Raw genomic sequence first — 8870 nt, forward strand, 5'->3', positions numbered from 1 at the left:
GCGCTATGAGCACCATCCCTCAGGCCAGGCTGACCATCACGGCTGACCAGGTGAAGAAGGAGCTGAAGTTCAACAGGGTAAGGAGTCAGATAATGTCTGTCCTAGAGTTCTGAGGGCTTGTGCTGAGCTGTGCTGAGCGGAGAGCTCCAGCAACTGTTCAACCTGAGCCTGCGCTTGGAGAATGTCCCTGTGGTCTGGAAGACATCGTGCCTGGTCCCGGTACCAAAGAAAGGGCACCCCTCTGTCCTCAATGACAGACCAGTTGCCCTGACTTCTCACGTCATGAAGACACTGGGGAGGCTGGTCTTGTCCCACCTTAGACCCCTGGTCAGTTCATCACAGGACACCCTACAGTTTGCCTACCAGCCAATTGTTGGTGTGGAGGATGCAATCATCTACATGCTGCAAAGAGTTTACTCACACCTGGATAAGGCTGGCAACACTGTAAGGATTGTTTTTCAAGTTTTCCGGTACTTTCAATGGAGGAGATGCAAGTCGGTGCCTCCATGATCTCATGGATCACTGACTTTCTGACAGTCAGATCACAGTCTGTGACACTTCAGAACTGGGTGCCTGAACAGGTAGTGAGTAACACAGGGGCTCCTCAGGGTACAGTTCTTTCTCTGTTCCCCTTCACCCTCTATACTTCGGACTTTAAATACAACTCAAAGTCATGCCACCTGCAGATGTTCTCTGACGACTCTGCAATTGTGGGATGTATTAAGAGTGGGCAGGAGGAAGGGTACAGAGGACTGGTCAGCAGCTTTGTGGAGTGGTGTGGGGAGAACCCCCTGGAATTGAATGTAGCAAAGATGAAGGGGCTGGTGATAGATTTCAGGAGTAAAGGGTCCAACCTACTCCTGTCTACATCCATGGGAGTGGCGTGGAGATAGTGGACTCATACAAGTACCTGGAAGTGGACGTCGATGATAGACTGGAATGGTCTAAGAACGCCGAGACCATCTACAAGAAGGGTCAGAGCTGACTTTACTTCTCGAGGAGGCTCAGGTCCTTCAATGTCTGTAGTAAGATGCTACATAGGTTCTATCAGTCGGTGGTGGTGAGTGCCAACAGTAAACAGTAAACTCTCTGCTACATCTGGCTTTCCAGTTTACAACCGTTTTTGTTAAATATATGCCAGGGACTTTTGCATTTATATTTATACATCTATATTTATATTGTGCAATACAACTTTTTGTGTACTATTCTGGTTTGTTTGTTGTATGTTCTGGACTGTGAGTAACTCTGTTTAGTGCACTTCTCACTGACTGTATTGATTGTATTGATTGTATTGTATTATTATTGTATCATTCGTTACACTGTGCTGTGTTAAGCTGCTGTTGCACTGCAATTTCCCTCATGAGATCAACAAAGTATCTATCTGTCCTAAATCAGTCGGGTTTCCTTGAGAGTTTTGCCACCTCCACTCACTTGCGCGTGGAATCTGATGCATCACCACCCTCCTGGCTGTAACTGGTTGTGGCCTTACAATCAATATAATGTACAACCTTTTTCCTTACATCTCTCAAATTCAGATTCAATTTCAAAATTTTATTTAAGTTTATTACATTAAGAGCTTGTACTGCAAACATTTTCTCAGCTGCAAATCTTCCCTATCAATCAAGTGCCCTAGGTGCTCCACACTCTTTGCAGTTAATTTATTTTTTGACAATTCTACATGTACTCATTATTGCTGCAGTCAGCTAGACACCCTTGCAAAAACTGATCCACAGCTGCGTCAAAAATGGGGAAGCCCCAAAAGGAAAGGAGATGATATCAGTACAGTCCTGTGTGTGTTGTGCTAAAACTGAATCCAACTGCAATTGTTGGTACACATAAAAGATTAGGTTTGGTAAAATATGGTGCCTTGCAAAAGTTTTCAAACTTTTTAAATACCTTCTTCTGATTTTCTTTTTTGTGACGTTATAGATTAATACACACATACATCAATTTTCTAACTACTTTATCTAATACAGGGTTGCAGGGGAGCCGGACAGGACAGGACAGGACAGGACAGGACACCAGTCCCCTGGACAGGACACCAGTCCAGCACAGTGCAAAGTCAATTAGATTTGACTGGTAAATTTTATAATTCAGTCATTTCAACATTTCTTATTGAATGCTGATGTATAGTTTGCCTTTAATTTTTGTGATCAGGTTCTTGAAGATTCAATTCAATGTGAACTACATTCTGCGAATCTCTGGTAAAAGCATGGTTTAAGAAAATGTATTAAAACCTTACAAATGTTTATAATGGACTAAAACAGAGTCTGTTTCAAGCATGCTATCAAGGCCTAACATTTTTTACATGGCTTCAAAAAGAACCCACCATTTGTGAAGATAGCTCATCCATCCATTTTCAAATCACTTCCACTATACCATGGACAGAAAGCCACAAACACAAACACAGACACATACACACACACCATGGCCAATTAAATTACCAATGTTTTTGGACTGTGGGAAGAAACCAGAGCACCCAGAGGTAGCCCATGCAAACATGGAGATAACACAAAAACACCATGAAGATAACACTCCAGGACCAGAATTGAACCCAGGGTTCCAGTGTTGCAAGTCAGTAATGCTAACACTGCACCACCATGCTTCCCTATTAAAGATAATATTTTTAAAATTCCTGTTACGTGTATAACATGTGATTGCCATGACCACTTTCACTGTGGGGCATCTGCAGCTGTACTGGCTGTGGGACAGGCTTCCTTATTTCAGCCTGCCCTGCACTGTTTGCTGGGGAGACAATTTACTCATAGCACCAAAATGCAATGAGAAATCAAGTCTGCAGCTGATTGTTTAAGTCCTGTTATTTATGTCCTTTCTCAGCAATCGAGCATTATGTTGTTCAGTCCTTGCCCTGCACTTTATTTATGCACCACCACCACCAGCAGTTTCCCAGTTGAGTTTTCCCTGCCTTCCTCCTGTTCCCAGTCTGCCTATATGCTCTCTGTTTTCCTATTCCTGTTTCCCAGCCTGCCTGAACTTTCCCTGTTGCTGGCCCATATCCTGACCCTCCCAGACTTTGCCTAGGGAACCTGTCCTTTGCTGTGCTCTCCCCTACCAATCCACCCTGCAGCGTGCACATTTCTTTTACTGACCAGCCCTGCTATGTCCCTGGTTTCCCTTTCTGCACTTGGCTCTGTGAAGCAGAATCCATTCTGGAGTGTGCTGGTCACAACCCCTTGCTTGTGAGTCAGGAACACCTCCTGGCCCTCCCACACCATCCTGGAGGGCAGTGCACCATTACGGTGGTATCATACACAGTTTGAGGTATTTACAGTAAAAAGCAGTTGAATTATTTAAATTAATTTACATTTCATGAGTCTACAGATCAGATTGATGCTTGAAGGTAGGGCTTCGGTAGTTTGTGCATGAGAGCAATGGCAATCATTGGGACTTAAAAATGGAAAACTCATGAGTGGCAAAAAACAACAGTACAGATGTCAATGTTAGTCAAAGATTATTTTCTCAGGAAAGGATAGCACTAGGGTCTGTTGTCTCTCTTCCCTCCTCATCAACTTGGATCCTATTATGTTTCGGAAAAAGAAGCTAGTACACTTTTCATTTTCTTCCAAGAATTGCACTCTGCTTCTTACAGCACACTTCAACTTCTTTCTTCTGCTATTCTCTGGATGTCCTTTTTTAAAAGGGTGATATCCTAGAGCACATCGAAGCCATTGCGCAGCATCGTGTAGAGATGCTGCAGCTGCCTCTGTTTCCTGGCTAGCACTCCTCTCCATCTGGCAGTGGCCTTCCTCCCCTCAACAATGAAAAAGGTCAATGTCCTCACCATCACCTCTTCCCACCACTCTCCTACTGACCCTTACAGACACTGCAAGGACAGCCACTGTGTTAGTTTCCCCTTGTAGCGGGATACTACCCCCTCATTCTCTAGCAGTTTTGTGTTGAGTTTCCAGAGGCCTGGGCCAAAGACAGCCCGGCCATGGAGTTCCACTCTGCACCCTAAAGCCTTGATGATCTGAGAAGAAGACAGGCTGAAGAGTGACCCCAACAACTTTCACACTCTCCAAGACGAAGCAATAGTCAATTCTGGAGCTGCTATTCCTCCCTGACCATGTATATCCTGCTGTTGTGGGATATGGGCATCTATTTGCATCTGAGAGTTTAAAGTCTTTAAATTTTGCAGGGCCATTGAGCTGGAATCCTATTTTATCAGAGAGCTAGACTCCCTGTCTGTGTGCTCTAAGATACAATTAAAATCCCCTCCCACTATCACGTCTGTGCTACATAACAATAGGGGAGAGAGAGTCTTGAGTACAGTAGCTCCACCCCTCCTCCCATGTCAATTGGACAATACACGTTGATTAAACACAGTTTAACGGTCCCCCATTCAACATCCACACACAGTAACCTGCCATCTATGACCCTCTGAATACTTTTCAATTTGAAGGCCCATCCTTTGTAAAGAATGGCCACGCCAGAGGCTCTCTTGTTATTGTCCCCTGACCAAACAGAAGGCCCTTTATCCCACCTATCTTCAAAGCTTTTATACCTCTCTTGATAGGCTAAAGCACACTCCTGCAACATAAACACATCTCCCTCTCTTTGCTGGAGGTAATTAAAGACAGACTGGCACTTAACTCTGTCATTGATACCTCTGGTGTTAAGAGAAACTATGCTTAGAGCCATTATACAGTACATAAGAAATTGAGGGGTATTGGTTGCAGTCGATGCACCAGTCTCCTCTTCCTCCTCACCCACCAGCTGCTGAAGACTGGAATGGACTGGATGGAGGAGAGGAGGGCATCTGTAGCACTTGCAGAATTTGAAAATAGCAGCTCTGCTGAATCCTGGACATCCCTGCTTGTCCTGCTCCACCGAAGGACCCCACACTGGCCCTTGTTCTGAGGAACAGGAGTGGGGAAGGGGTCCTCCCTTTTCTCTGGGATATTTAAATCCTTGTGCTTGTCTGGTGCAGTCTGCGGTTGTGGGCTCATGGTGGATTTCTCTTCCACTGGCCCTGGAGCCACAGCAGGACTGATACTGGCTGGTGGCTGAGAGTCTTTGTCCAACAAGGACTCTTTGTTTGATTTGTCATTTGCTTTGGTTTGGCTGAAACACGCACTGCCTCATCCTTTTTCATTTTGAATTATTGGCGTAGGCATGAGGGCAGTCCTTAAAAACGTGTCCTTCTGAGCCACATAAATTGTACTTTGGAGGCATTAAACAATCAGAGGCGAAAAGTCCCTGTTGGCCGCAGGCCTGGCAAAATTTCACAGTTCAAGATGATTCCAGGTGTCCCACAGCACCACAGCACCACCTTTGGCTCTCCCACATAAAAAAACATAATCATTGCAGGCACCGAGTCGGATTGTAGAGGGCAGGTAACTTAAGCCCCCATTAATCCAAACTTCGAATTTCCATGCTCCTGTTTTTATTCCGTCAACATCTCTAACCTCAGTTCCATGAAGGACCGTGCAGAACTGTTTAAGCCAGGTGCAAGTGTCCTCCATCTTTGCCAGTTCCGAGAACATAACAACATGCACTGTTTTCCTCTTTCTCTGTGTCAGAGTCTGCAAGTGGATCTTCTCAAGGGCAGAAACTTTCCTTCTTTTTGCCACAAACACCTCCACACATTGTTCCAACAAAGGGTAGGTAGCAAATACAACCTCAAATGTTTCCTGACCTGGGAGAGCGAAGATGAAATCCAAGTGCTAAGGTTCAAAGCTGAGTTCCAACACTTTTCTCCAGAACTGCATACAGTGCATTATGAGGTCATCCAAGAGCTCAAAACACACAGCATTCTTGTGGGATCCAAAAGCTGCCATTTCCTAACACGTAAAAGCAAAATACTGTTTCACAAAACCAGAAAAACAATCTGATAACTCCACCTACAGGCTGATCAAGGTATCTCCCCTGCCAGGTAAGTATCATGAAATACTAGGGGTTCTCGCCTGGGGCAAGCTTCGTCCCAACTCCTCTGGACTCTTGTCTCTCCTCTGATTGTTTCCTGCTTTTCCTTTCTTCTTCTTTTGCTCTTTATATCATCTTATCCTGTGTGGTTGACAATCATTAACCCACAACTTACCGAGGTATACTAAGGTAAACTTTACAGTTGGTTCTGCTCAAGGGACCTCAGCAAACATCCTCTCCAATTTGGAGTTGGAAGTGTTTACTCTGCCAAGGGTCACAAACTTTATCTGGAATCCAAGAGACTCTTACCAGTCACCTAAAGCTTTGACAATATATTACAACAAATATTACTCTTGTCTGCTACATAACATATAAAACAATAACACTGTTTTAGCAATTGGAAGCATACAAAAAACAAACATGAACACATTAATAGAATTTAAACTGTAAAGACTTTCAAAATTTTTTCCTGAGAATTTGAAATGATACAATATTCTTAAATGTAATTTCCTGTACACTGTGTAAATAATGATGTCTCACTTGGAACCAAAACTTCTGTTTCCAAATCAAACTTTGACCATGCCACTACATTACATGCTCTGTTTCCTTTTTTTCTGTACTTTGCGCCCTCTCTACTCTAGACTAGAGTTTTCTGAATTAATTCAAAAACACTCCTCTAGAGGGAGCAAAACAGGATTTTGCTCATTGAGGGTTTTTGAGCATTCCCTCAAAATCAAAGCAAAACAGAATTTTATAACATTTTTTTCTATTTTTGCAAAGTGAACATTATAAGGAGTTTTTAGTTATTTACAAGAGAAATCACAGGAAATATTATATGTAGTATCATGATGGATCCACTGTCTTGTATATTTTCTTTTTTGTTATCTCTATTGGAAAATACAAAACCCAAATGTAAATAGAATATGGCAAATTGTAGCATTTTGAAACATTACACTTCCTCTGGATGGCGTGGCAGTCTATGGAGAAAGTAGCCTGTAGAACAGACCAATCCAATCCAGTCAGTCACTGAGAGATGGAAGAAAACTCAGATGTCTGAAGCTAGAATCAAAACTCTAGACCTTGGAACTGTGAGATAGCTAGAAACTTGTAGTTCACATTTAATCAATATTCTTAATATTTAATTTTTAAAAAGTTTCCACTCTGAATCAGAGGTTCACGTCACACAACATCGTGCACTGTGTTGGCAACATTACATTGCTATACTGTTGGAGTCCACTGTTTGGTTTGTTTTTATTGCCCGGAGCATTTTTCTTAAAATGTTTATTTTAAGATACTCTGATCATATGTTTCAAATACAAAAATAATTGGAATTTTTTTTGGATGTTTGGATAGTCTATGTTTGGGATTGGGACATGGATCTGAATCTGTGAGTCCAATCACACAGTAAAGACAGATAAAAAAAAGCCTAAAGAAGATACTACAGATGGAAAAAACTTTAACTTTGCAACAAAGGGATAACCTCTATTTGATCCTCTGCAGCTTGTACACTGAAGCAGCTCCCCACTCTAACCTTTGTCACCTCTGTTTTGTCTTTGCACCTGCAACTGCATTAGTTCTTAAGATTTTATAGTTCTGTTTACATAAGTTGCCTCATCTTATCAAAGCTATTTCTTTTTTTGTTATACCCTCAATAACAATTTTGATAAATATTAACTGCTGTTTTGCAAATGATTAACTGCTATAAACTTTCTTGAATCTTAGATAGAAAGGGAAAGTATTTATATTTATTTCATAAACAGTGTTTATTTCATAGCAACTCTAAGGTAGGTTTTAAGATATCGCTGTGATGTTCAGCACAGTGAGGTGTAGGATGCAATGAATTAGCTGTCATATACATGTGGAGATATTAGGCTAAAAGAAAATGATACCCATTATCGCCAGCAGCCATATCACCCTGCAACTCACAACTGGCGGCCCACAGAAGATAAGCAGGTGTGAGCCTGGTCAGTACCTGGATGGGAGACCTCCTGGGAGGTGCTGGAAGAGGTGTTAGTGGGGCCAGCAGGGGGAACTCACCCTGCGGTCCATGTGGGTCCTAATGCCCCAGTATAGTGACGGGGACACTATACTGTAAACAGGCGCCGTCCTTCAGATGAGGTGTAAAACTGAGGTCCTGACACTCTGCGGTCATTAAAAATCTCAGGGCGTTTCTTGAAAAGAGTAGGGGTGTAACCCTGGCGTCCTGGCCAAATTTCCCATTGGCCCTTACCAATCATGGCCTCCTAATAATCCCCCTCTATGAATTGGCTACATTACTCTGCTCTTCTCCCCACTGATAGCTGATGTGTGGTGAGTGTTCTGGCGCATTATGGCTGCTGTCGCATCATCCAGGTGGGGCTGCACATTGGTGGTGGTGGAGGGGAGTCCCCATTACCTGTAAAGCGCTTTGAGTGGAGTGTCCAGAAACGTGCAATATAAGTGTAAGCAATTATTAATTATTATTATTACCTCCCTTTGTATTTATTCCATATAGGAATTCTTAAAATCTATTTTAAAATCTATACAATTTATAATCTTTTTTAAATTTATGAGTGAATTTGGGTTACAAACAAAAATTACTTAATATTCCTTAATATTAGTGGTGCAGAAGCCATGGAGAGAGACCGGCGAGACATGAAGTCGTGAAGATGCGTAGCGGCGGGAACGGAGCAAACACGGGGTTCGGTCGGGCTGAAAGTATCGGGCAGGGTTGGAACAAGACATAAGCCCTCAGGTAGCAGACGTGAGGTGAGCCTCTCAATAACCAATTCCAATGCCGAGCGAGGAGGATAGAGAGACCCGGAAATATAAAGCCACAGACAAGACACTCTAGAAGAACAAGTAAAGCACAGGGAAACTAGGAACAGGACAGAGCAGGAGTCCTCTAGATGAAAAAAAATTATAATCTGTCACACAGACAATTATATTCCACGCACTCTCGTAAAAGACACAGTATTCACACACGCACTGATTATCACAAACGC

This window comes from Lepisosteus oculatus, chromosome 10, assembly GCF_040954835.1.
Source record: "Lepisosteus oculatus isolate fLepOcu1 chromosome 10, fLepOcu1.hap2, whole genome shotgun sequence".
NCBI classification, from domain to species: domain Eukaryota; kingdom Metazoa; phylum Chordata; class Actinopteri; order Semionotiformes; family Lepisosteidae; genus Lepisosteus; species Lepisosteus oculatus.